Source organism: Chrysochloris asiatica, unplaced genomic scaffold (assembly GCF_000296735.1).
Source record: "Chrysochloris asiatica unplaced genomic scaffold, ChrAsi1.0 scaffold00029, whole genome shotgun sequence".
Classification (NCBI taxonomy): domain Eukaryota; kingdom Metazoa; phylum Chordata; class Mammalia; order Afrosoricida; family Chrysochloridae; genus Chrysochloris; species Chrysochloris asiatica.
In genome coordinates, this window is record NW_006408547.1 from 22,382,303 (window position 1) to 22,394,306 (window position 12,004).

Sequence of the window (12,004 nt, forward strand, 5' to 3'; positions counted from 1 at the left end):
AAAACCCCAAATGGTCATGGGGTAGTCATAGTTTCAAGTTCAGTGGAACACTTGCTGCGTCACCAGGTGGAAGTATGTATTTGCCTTCTAAGAACTAGGAGAGCAAAGTCAGATGGTACAGAAACAGGACGTACAAATTCCACAAGTGGATCCTTGGAAATGACAGCGAGAGGAGTGAATCCTAATTCCACCCTCTGGGTCCTTCGGTCTGTTTTGTAGCTACTGGAGACTTGGTACCATATGGAATATTAATTCAGCATGTGTATCACAACATGCAGGCAGGAGATTGCCCACACAATATTTTTCTCAATTGGTACCTTGGTGGTGGTGGTGTACTGTGGAGTTGGTTCTGACTCATAGCGACCCTGCACAGGGTTTCCGAGGCTGTAAATCTTTATGGACGCAGAAAGCCTCATCTTTCTCCCATGGAACAGCTGGTAGTTTCAAACTGTTGACCTTGAAGTTAGCAGCCCAACTCATAACTGCGATGCTACCTTAACTGAGTTTAACAGGCTATGGATCCTGCTCTATTAGGCCAGTGTTTCTAGGCGACAGGGAATATGGTAAACCCCGTGAATTATGGGATCATGTGTTTTTCTTTTTTTTAAATCTGTGAAGTAGGTCCCTACATCTGAGGTAAATTGTATACGATACGTTGATAGATAGCTTTCAAACATAACTGCTAAAAATTCCCTTCATCCCTACAAGAATGCTGTCCTTCATATCCAAAGATGGAGGTTTTTTCATGCTTTCCTTGAATAAGAGCTAGTTTAAAAATTCTCTTATATTTTCTCTTTCATGTCACATTTGATGTTGTAAGGGGAAAAAAAATGCATTCAAGTGTCCTAAATTGGAAACTGTATGATTAATGAGATTATCAGTATAGAACTTAGTTATTGTAAAGATTTTCTAGTGATTGACTAGAACTAGTGAACAATCTTGCAAACTTTAATTAATTTATAAATCGACACTCACTTTTAGAGATCATAGTGATTTATTGTTCTGACATCAGATCAATAGATTGAAACCTCAATTAATTATTGAAAAAATTCGAATCTTTCAGAGAAACATCATTTAAGTATTGCAAGTTAGTGGGTAAATTACTTCAGCAGTCTAGAACCCTTTTGCATCACTATCCTTCCTGCTACGGAGCTCCCGAAGCGTAGTGATTATGAGTGGGCTCCTAATCTTAGGGTCAGCAGTTTGAAACTACCAGCCATTCTGTGGGAGAAAGATGAGGCTTTCTGCTCCCATAAAGACTTATAACCTCAGAAACCCTATAATACAGGGTTGCTATGAGTCGGAACCAACTGTACGGCACATAACCCCCCCCTCCCCCCATCCTTCCTGTTACCTTCTTTTGTGTGCGTGTTGTTTGTTATATTGTTTACCATTGGAAATTGCTTTTAAGTGTTGACATTTGACAAGGCTTTTACTAAAAATATCCTGAGAATTGAATATTGCTTTTTGCCGATCACTTAGTAAGCAAAAGATACTGTTCTGCTCTTTCCCAGCATGTGTTTACAGTTCTTGAAGCATAACAAATTCTCAGGATGGTAACCACTTGTACTATCTACTCTCTGATTCCAAAATTACTTTAATTGTAAAACTATAAAAGGAATAAGAATGGCTCTTCGTGATGGTCATGAAATTTCTTTGTTTGGACACAAAATTCTAAGACTAGTTTAATTCCTTTCTTTACTTGTTTTTCCTCAAATTTCCCCAACTAACAGTGCTCAGACCGGGAGCTTTAATTTCACAGTTAATTCATAACCTAGCATAACACTATTATCCTGTGGTCTGAGAATGATACAGGGACAGGTTCATTCTCTTAGGAGAAAATTTTACCAACAAAAAGTACTATTAGGTATCATGGAAAGGACAAGGTGTGGAAATTTTCTCACATATGTGAACCTTATATTTAAAGCATGGCAAGAAACAATTGTGAGATGATTATTTCAAAGTTTTCATGAAGAGATTTTTTTTTTTTTTAGAGTAGTTAGGATTACTGAGGAGTCCTGGGGTGGCGCTGTGGGTTAGTGCTTTGGACTGCAAAGCCAGTTTGAACCACAAGGTCGGTGGTCCAAGCTCACCAGCTGCTCCTTGGAAACCCTGTACATGGTCGCTATGGGTCAAAACCTCGAAGGGCACTTCCTAATAATGACAACAAAGGATTACAGACAAAGTGAACAGAGTACAGTGTTCTCATCATATAACATCTTGTCCCTGTAGGGAGTTTCCTCTATTATTATTATTTTTAAAGTTTTTATTGTGAATTGAGTGATAGTTTACGTGGGAGAACATTGGTTTTATACTAGTTTCCTCCATTATTAACATCCTGCATCTAGTGTATTTGTTATAACTGACAAACCAATATTGATACATTATTCTTAACTAAAGTACATTGTCCGCATTAAGGTTCACTCCTGATGGTGTTTCAGATCAATGTATTTTAACAAATATGTAATGCCATTATCTTAAAGAACGGTTTCACATCCCCTGTATTTCTACAAGTTCTTTACATGTTGATGACTGGAAACCAAGTCATCAATTATATTTTGATTGTGTTTGATCATGGAAGTATGATTTATGTTGTTCTCAATTTCTCTGGCGTCTTTTCTGACTCATAGCGGCCCTGTATAAGGTTTCTGAGGAAAGACTGGTGGGTTTGAACCATGGACCTTGAGGTTAGCAGTCTAGTGCTTATCCTACAGTGGCACACCAGTACTCCGTAAATTATGATATGTACCTTCAAAAGTCTCTAGGTGGCACAAATGATTTGCACTTGATTACTAACGTAAAGATTACTTACCATGAGTTGGAAAGGAACCCATGGCAATAGGTTTGTTTTTTGATATGTAGCTTCAAGCCTTGATGTTGTTGTTTGCTGACGTAGAGTCAGTTCGGACTCATAGCAAACTAATACACAACAGAACAAAACCCTGCCGGGTCCTGCGTCATTCTCACAATTGTTGTTACATTTGAGCCCATTGCTGCCACTGTGTCAGTCCATCTCCTTGGGGGTCTTCCTCTTTCTCACTGACCCTCTACTTTACCAAGCATGAGGCCCTTCTCCAGGGGCTGGTCCCTCCTGATAACATGTCCAAAGTATGAGAGACGAAGTCTTACCATCTTGGCTTCTAAGGAGCACTGGGGCAGTACTTCCTCCAAGACAGATGTGTTTGTTCTTCTGGCAGTCCATGGTACTTTCATTTTCTTCTCCAACACAACAATTCAAATGCATAGATTCTTCTGCAGTCTGTTTTATTCATTGTGCAACTTTCATATGCATATGAAGAATTGAAAATATCATAGCTTGGGTCAGGTGCACCTTAGTCCTCAAACTGATACCTTTGTTATTTAACACTTTAAAGAAGACTTGTGCAACAGATTTGCCTAATGCAATACATTGTTCAATACGTTGGCTGCTGCTTCCATGAGACTTGCTTGTGGATCCAAGCTGTCATAGACAACTTCAATCTTTTCTCCATTTATCATGGTGTTATTACTGGTCCAGTTGTGAGAACTTTGACATTGAGGTGCAATCCATACTGAAGGCTGGTAGTCTTTGATCATCATCAGTAAGTCCTCTTCGCTTCCTACAAGGAAGGTTGTATAATCTGCAGATTGCAGGTTGTTAATGAATCTTCCTCTAATCCCGAGGCCATGTTCTTCTTCATATAATCCAGTTTCTCAGACTGTTTGTTCAGTATACAGATTGAACAAGTATGGTGAAAGGATACAACCCTGGTGCACACCTTTCCTGATGTTAAACCATTCAGTATCCTCTTGTTCTGGTCTAACAACCTCCCCTTGGTCTATATAGGTTCCTCATGAGAACAATGAAGTGTTTTGAAATACCCATTCTTCACACCATTGTCCATAGTTTGTCATGATCTACACAGTTGAAAGCCTTTGCAAAGTCAATAAAGCACAGGTAAACATATTTCTGGTGTTCTCTGTTTTTAGCCAAGATTCACAGGATGTCAGTAATGATATCCCTCATTCCACATCCTCTCTGAATTTCACTTAAGTTTCTAGAATTTTAAATTTATCTTCAGTAAAATTGTACTTGCATGTGATATTATTCAATGATTTCCACATTCTGTTGTGTCACCTCTCTTTGAAAGGGGCACAAATATGGATTTCCCGCCCCAATTGATTGGCCAGGTAACTGTCTTCCACATTGCTTCATGTCTACTTTTCCTAATTAGAAAATAAACTGAGAAAGCCTCCGGGGTGTGGATTAAAAATAATTAGATGAAAATTTGGAGGGAAAGACAAAGAAAAAGACCAGCACATTCCTGAAGACAGAAATTGAGATTTCATATGTATTTCCAAACTGACAGGTTAGATTCCCCCCCACCCCCACCCCACCACCCCCAGGAAGTATGGGACTTGATTTCAATCATTTTATTGAAAACGAAGGGTGTTGGCCAATACCAGCCCATTTCAGCTCACTAATGCCTAAGATACCTCATGAGGAATCTGTACTTGGACCAAGAGGCAGTTGTTCGAACAGAACATAGGAACACTTAATGGTTTAAAATTAAGAAAGGTGAAAGAAAGTATTCTTTCACCATACTTATTCAACCTGTATGCTGAGCAAAAAAATCTGAGAGCTGGGTTATATGAAGAAAAACGTAGCATCAGGATTGGAGGAAGACTCATTAACAACCTGTGATATGCAGATGATACAACCTTGCTTGCTGAAAGTGAAGAGGACTTAAAACATTTACTGATAAAAATCAAAGAGCACAGCCTTCAGTATGAATTGCATCTCAATGTAAAGAAAACAAAAATCCTCACCACGAAACCAATAAAAAACATTTCTTATCAATGGAGAAAACATTGAAGTTGTCAAGGACTTCATTCTTCTTGGATCAACTATCAACACTCATGGAAGCAGCAGTCAAGAAATCAAATGACCTACTGCATTAGGCAAATCTGCTGCACAAGACTTTTTTAAAGCGTTGGAGCAAAGATGTCAGCTTGAGGACTAAGGTGCACCTGACCCAAGCCATGGTATTTTCAATAACCTCATATGCATGCAAAAGCTGGACAGTGAATAAGGAAGACTATAGAAGAATTGACACTTTTGAGTTATGGTGTTAGAGGAGAATATTGAAAGTGTCATGGGCTGCCAAAAGAACAAACAGATCTGTGTTGGAAGATGTACAACCAGAGTGTTCCATGGAGGCCAGGATGGCCAAACTTTGTCTCTCATACTTCGGACATATTGTCAGGAGGGACAAGTCACTGGAGAAGGATATCATGTTTGGTAAGGTGGAGGGTCAAAGATGAAGGCCCCCAGCAAGATGGATTGGCAAAATGGCAGCATCAATGGGCTTAAGTGTGTCAACAATTGTGAGGTTGGCCCAGGACAGGGTAGTGTTTTGTTCTGTTGTGCATAGGGTCACTGTGAGTTGGTATGGACTCAATGGCACCTAACAACAACAACAAAGGGAGCTGTCCCTTTTTAACCTCTGGGTCAGGAGGCTCAAGTATACTTAACTCTCCAAACTTGACCAGTCAAGGGCTACAAAGCAAATCATAGCACTGCAGAATCAAGGCCGAGTTGGGCTCTCAGCTCTGTCCAGTAATACCTGGGACTGCACACTCATCAAAACTCTGAAGCTTCATCCACCTAAGCCTCTGTGAATGACTTAGCCCTATACTAAATGGAGAAAGGAAAGAGATCTGCTAGATAATCCCACACCTTCCTGCTACAAAATATATAACATTTACTTGCATCTCCATTCACCCTCTCCTCCTGACCTCCTGTAACACATTTCCTATTTTAGGTCAGTCCCTTTGTTTGCATCTCTCACTGCCTTCTTCTCAAGAATGTTGCACATTTTTCTTCTAAGCCATCAGTTTCTCCTACTCAACCAACTCCTTTCCACAGTAGTATCTAAACATGCTTAAGACTCTGTTGTTGTTAGGTACCATTGAGTCTATACCGACTCATAGTGACCCTCTGCACAAAACATTGCCTAGTCCTGGGCCAACCTCACAATCATTGCTACACCTGAGCCTAGTGATGCTGCCACTGTATAAATCCATCTTGTTAGGGGTCTTCCTCTTTTTCTCTGACTCTTCACTTTACCAAACATGATATACTTCTCCAGGTCCCTCCTGATAATATGTCCAAAGTATGAGAGACAAAGTCTGGCAATCCTGGCCTCCAAGGAGCACTCTGGCTGCACTTCTTCCAACACAGATCTGTTGGTTCTTTTGGCAGCCCATGGCACTTTCAATAGTCTCCTCTAACACCATAACTCAAAAGCACCAATTCTTCTACTATCTTCCTTATCGACTGTCCAGATTTCACATCCATATGAGGTTATTGATTCTAGGACCCTAAAAACATAAAAATCCCTTCTAGTTCAACTCTGATCATAAGCAACCTACTTTTTCTTATCTTTGTTTCCCAGCAAATGTCTTCAAAGACATTAATTCTCCATTTTAGAACTTCCCACTTACTCCTCAGTGACACACTCATAGTTTTTGCCTTTATTCCTCCACCAGAACAGTCTTCCATAATGCTACCATCATCTGCATGATGCTATGTCCAGAAAGTTATTGGTATTTAACCCTCATCATACTTACTCCTTGCAGACTTTGACATAGTTAAACATTCCCTACTTCTTGAAATAGCATCTCCATTTGCAGTTGAGATACTATACTCTCCTTGGTTTTGTTCTACCTCTTTGATAACTCTGCCACTTGATACTGACCAGAAGACAATTTTCCTCCTTTTTTTCATGAGGCAAGGAGTTCTGATGATATAGTGGCTAAGGACCCAGCTGCTAACCAAAATGGTGGTGGTTCAAACTCAACAGCCTCTCAGTTGAGCCCATGGGAGAAAGAGATGACAGTCAGTTTCTGTAAAGATTACATTCTTGAAAACCTTAATGGGGCAGTTCTACTTTGTCCTAGAGTCAACGGCAGGCTTTTGTTTTTGGTTTTGTGGGGACATGTAAAAATAACAGATGTAAAACCTTCATTTTTCAGTAGCATACACCTATGAGGGAACCTCAAAAAGTTCATAGAAAATGATGAAATTGTTCCACAAGTTTTTGAAGCCTCCTCCTCATATGTACTCATTTAAAGAAATACCAACAACAATCTTTATGGAAAAGGGAAAAATATGCAGTCTAAAGAGTTCAGACTTGTTATCAAAAGGGATCAGTCCCTGGAGAAGGACATTATGCTCGGTAAAGTGGAGGGTCACTGAGAAAGAGGAAGACCTCCAACAAGATGGGCTGACACAGGGGCAGTAGCAATGGGCACAAACGTAACAACAATTGTGAGGATGGCACAGGACGGGGCAGTGTTTCATTCTGCTTAAGATCTCTACAGTTTAAAAACTCTCTCACAAATGGTCCTCTTTGAGAATCATCTTTACTCAACTCTTGATATATTTTCAACATTTTATTATGAAAGATTGTAAACACACTGAGAAGTGGAAACAATTTTAAAGAATGAACATCCACAGACACATCATCTAAAGTCTACCATTAACATTTTACTATATATGCCTTTTAGCATGTATATCTGTCTGTTTACCTCTGTTTACCTCTGCTTAAATCCTCTGTTTACCCATCAATCCATCTTAGTTTTTGGTGCCTTTCATAGTAAATTGCAGAAATCTGTGCATCTCTCTCTCAATCGTTAGCATGAATAATATTAGCTGAAAAGGACAAAAAACCAACTATTGCCATCCAGTTGATTCCAATGGAATTCAATATGTATTTTTTTACTATTTTTGTTTAGTATCTTTTTCTTTTGAAATAATATTTAAAAACAAGAGTTTTGACAAATGCAGATACTTGCATAACCCAAACTCCTCTGTTATTATACAGAGAATTACCATCAATCTGGAAAGCTTTCTTAACCACTTCATAGTCAGTCCCTACTCAGCACATTATTTGAGATCCATGAATACCACCGACAACATCATAGTTCATCCCCTTTAAGTACCGCATGGTCCTCTACTGTACAAATCCTCAGCTACGGCAGCTTTTATTCATTTTCTTATCATTGATGAGCTGACTGTTTTGAGGTTTTTAGTACTATGAGAAAAGCTTCCATTTATATTCTTGTACAAGTTATGTATGTGTGTGTATGCACACGTATTTTCATTTGGGCTTTGGTAAATAGTTCAGAGTGGACTTGCCAGGTTATCTGGTAACTGTATGCTTACTGTAACTGCCAGATCTCTTCCACAATGATTGTACTGTTTTATAAGCCCATCGATAATGTAAAAGAGTTCTGGTTGCTCCGTTTCCTTGCAGAGATTTAGTGTTGTTGGGCTTTTGGGGTTTTGACTTTGTAGTGGGTGCGTGTTTTGTATCTCATCCTTTAACATAAATAGGATGTACAACATTTATCTCAGACTAACAAAGTTATGCCCAAAGTGCCTCTCTAGTGGATACAGTTCATATCCTTAGGCCATCTGTCAATACTTATTGAGGGCTTGGTGTGCTGCCCAATTTTTTTCTCATCTAGAGTCTAAAGAGTGAGCCACTGGATAATTCCTTGGTCTTTGAAAGCTTTTAGCATCTTACTAGTTGACTGTGGATGTTTTACTTGCCCTGTACTCATTTACATTTTCAGTCATTAATTCCCTGTGACCCTCCCTCCATAATAACCTTCCAGCCTTGTTGTCAGAATAGATGCTGGAATCAAAATCTGAGAAAAATCCGGAAACTCGTTGCCATTTTTCACCATCTGAAAGTGGATTAAATGTAATTTTCTACCTAGCCAATGTTAGCAAGTATAGGAAACCCTCGTGGAGCACCATGAAACCATTCTCTGACCCATGTTTTTATGTGACTTTGGTGAATTTCCATGCATCATGGCCGGTGGCCTACACGAAGCCCGTTTGTCTTTTCATGAAGTCAAGGGGCAGGGAAACCTGAAAGTATGAGGTAGTCGAAGGACCTCTGGTAGCGTAGTGGTTAAGAATTGGACTGCTAACCTCAGGGTCAGCACTTTGAAACTACCAGCTGTTCAGTGGGAGAAAGATGAGGCTTTCTGCTCCCATAAAGATTTGCAGCCTCAGAAACCCTGTACAAGGTCGCTATGAGTCAGAACCAACTCCACGGCACATAACCACCACAATTCACCTTTTACCAATAGCAATGGGCATCAACTGCAGCCTGCTGCTGTATTCTCAAGTGTGTTCCCCTTGGATCCTCAGACTCTCCCCATAATGATGGAGCCTTTATTGATGCTTCCTAGGATTCCATAGAAAGCCATTTAGAGGAATATATGAAATAAGGGCTGAAAGTGGGTGGTGACGAACGTCTTCTGTCTTCTAGATGACTTAGTGAGGCTTTGAGGTTGCAGAGGGTGTCTAGGAATCTGGCCTATTTGAAAGATTAAGAGAAGTTACAGGTAACAGCGGTGGCTGACTTTCCTGATTAATTCCTTCCATAGTCCCCATCCTTCTTCATCTCATTCAAGTCATAGGAAGTCAGTTACTGTCTTCTGGAGACTCTGTCTGTAGCAGACTTGCTCCAAAACACTGTCTGGTTTTCATGGAAGGGGAGCAACATGTCATATGGCCAATAAAGTCTGTGAAATGTCTAAGACTCAGGTGATCTCTGTTCCGATGGATGACACAAGAGGCTCCTTAAGGCCACAGCTACAAAGAGCACTGCACCCTTAAAGGTGTCCTGGTGGGGCACTGTAGGTTTATGTGCTAGACTGCAAACTCAGTTTGAGCTGTAAGGTGACCAGTCCAAGATCACCAGCAGCTCCTCCAAAACCCTATACAGGGCCGCTATGGGTTGGAACTGACTTAACGGGACTTAACAACATCATGTACTTCTCATTCTGCCAGTATAGCTGTCTTATGCATAATTGCTATTTTACATGAGTTATAATACTTGCCATCTACTGGCTCTAGGTCAAGAACTTCATCTCTGGACCACAAATTCCTCAGGTTCATTTTGTTCTCCCCATTTCACAAAGTACAGAAACTGCAATAGAAAAGTTATAAATAATTTGTCCAAATTCACATAGCTATGGGTGCAAATGCAGGTTTGTAAGATGCTCAGATCAGCACTTGCAAATTGCTTAATAACTGTCCACGTTTTTTAAAATGTTTTATTGTGAATTATGTTTACATGGGAGAACATTAGCTTTATATTCATCCTATCGTATATTGTTTCATTGCCATGGTTACAATCCCCTCCATGCATCATCAACCAACCAAAAGGTACTCCCTGCAAGCCTGACCCCCTCCCCTGGTCGTCAGCACAGAGCCCCTCTCCCTATCTGGGTCTAGAGTCCCCAGCTGCTCCATCTCTCCACGATATCATCTCTGCCTCCATCTCTGGTGTCACTGTTTCTCTGAATAGGGTCCCGCTCTCTGCTCTTCTCCCTTGATGGTCCCAGGGACCTCTGATCCTAGACTGAAAAGTCAATCATTCCCTTCCTTTTGATACAAAACATCTACCTTTACATTTCCAACCCTCACAGTCCTGATAGTAATTATTCACTATTGTACCACATGAGTGCTATCCCTGTCTCCTTTCATCAGCCCCGCCCAGACAGATTGGATACTACTCAGTGGAGATTCTACCTTCCTCTACACCCTCTGGATCTAGGTTCCCTCTTGAAAGCTTGTAAGCCAGTCACTTCTTGCCTTTGTAGCCCTACCCCCCCCCCTACTTTGGGTAGCCAATGTCCAAGTTTCCCATCTCTGTCTACTCTGTGTATGTCAGATTGCTTAATATATCTTTACAGAAGCAGACCACCACATCTTTCTCCCATAGAGAAGCTGGTGGGTTCGAACTCTCAGCCTTCAGGTTAGCAGCCAAGGCACTTAACCACCAGGCCATCAGGGCTCTTTCTTTAGCTCTTTAGTCTTAAGGAATTAGAGAAAAGCTTCAAAGGCATTTGAAAGACAGACTTTAGTTCATTTTCTGAATGATTACTGTACTTATTCCTCTTGTGCTTCACCAAGTTAATAAAGCGACGAGAGAGAGCTCCTTTTGCCTACAGAACCTTTGGGCTGCAAACCTTTCAACAAGCCATGTTGGTCAAATGAAGCCTCAAAAGAAATTTTAAATAAAATGCTTTTTTCCCTTTGCTCTCTGTGATTGCTTTGAAGCCCATGAATGGCTAGATGGGTCATTTATTTCTATAAATATATATTATTAAATTACTTCAACCAGAGCAGAATTCATTTCTTCTCTGCATAGCAGAGAAAAACATTTGCTCTTTGTTGCATTTTAGTATTTGATGTGCCTTACAAAGAACTGACTGGGCTAGCAATTTACCTTGCACAAGTACTAATGTTTACTCCTATTACAAAATTAGTAGGAATCCAATGAAAGGTGCCCTTGTGTTAAACGTGGTGCAGAATGAAAACCAAGAAGTTTCCTTTATCTGTGTTCTACCCATTAACTCTTTTAACATATACAAACTAGTTTTACACAACTTCCAATTAATGTTAGCTGTATAATATAAATATAAAATTACCCTAGAGACATTCCCAAAGCAAGATTCTCATTCTAAAGTCTAAATGTGTGCAAACTCCAATTGCAGCTTAAAAGCAACAAATTTAATAACATACAAAAAGAGCACCCAAACCAAAAGACAGATCAGAAGCTTAGCTCTGCAATTTACAAGGGCACATTACTTACCTTCTGTCAGGAGCCTGCTTTCTCATCATTTTATTCATGTCAGTACCTTGTTGAAGGAATCAAGTGGACCATGTTCCATAAAGTCTAGCCTAGTCTCACTATTGTACTTCATGTTTCTCCATTTAGTAATCACAGATTTGAATGCCAAGAAGAGCTGTTAGCAGTATATTTTCAGTTTCCAGTGTTGTCTTTGTGTTCTAAACAGGTTGTTTTAGAATTTACTACAGATGAAACTTAAGGAGCTCTGGTAGTATAGTGGTTACGAATCGGGCTGCGAACCTTAAGGTCAGCAGTTCGAAACTACCAGCCGCTCCGCGGGAGAAAGATGAGGCTTTCTACTC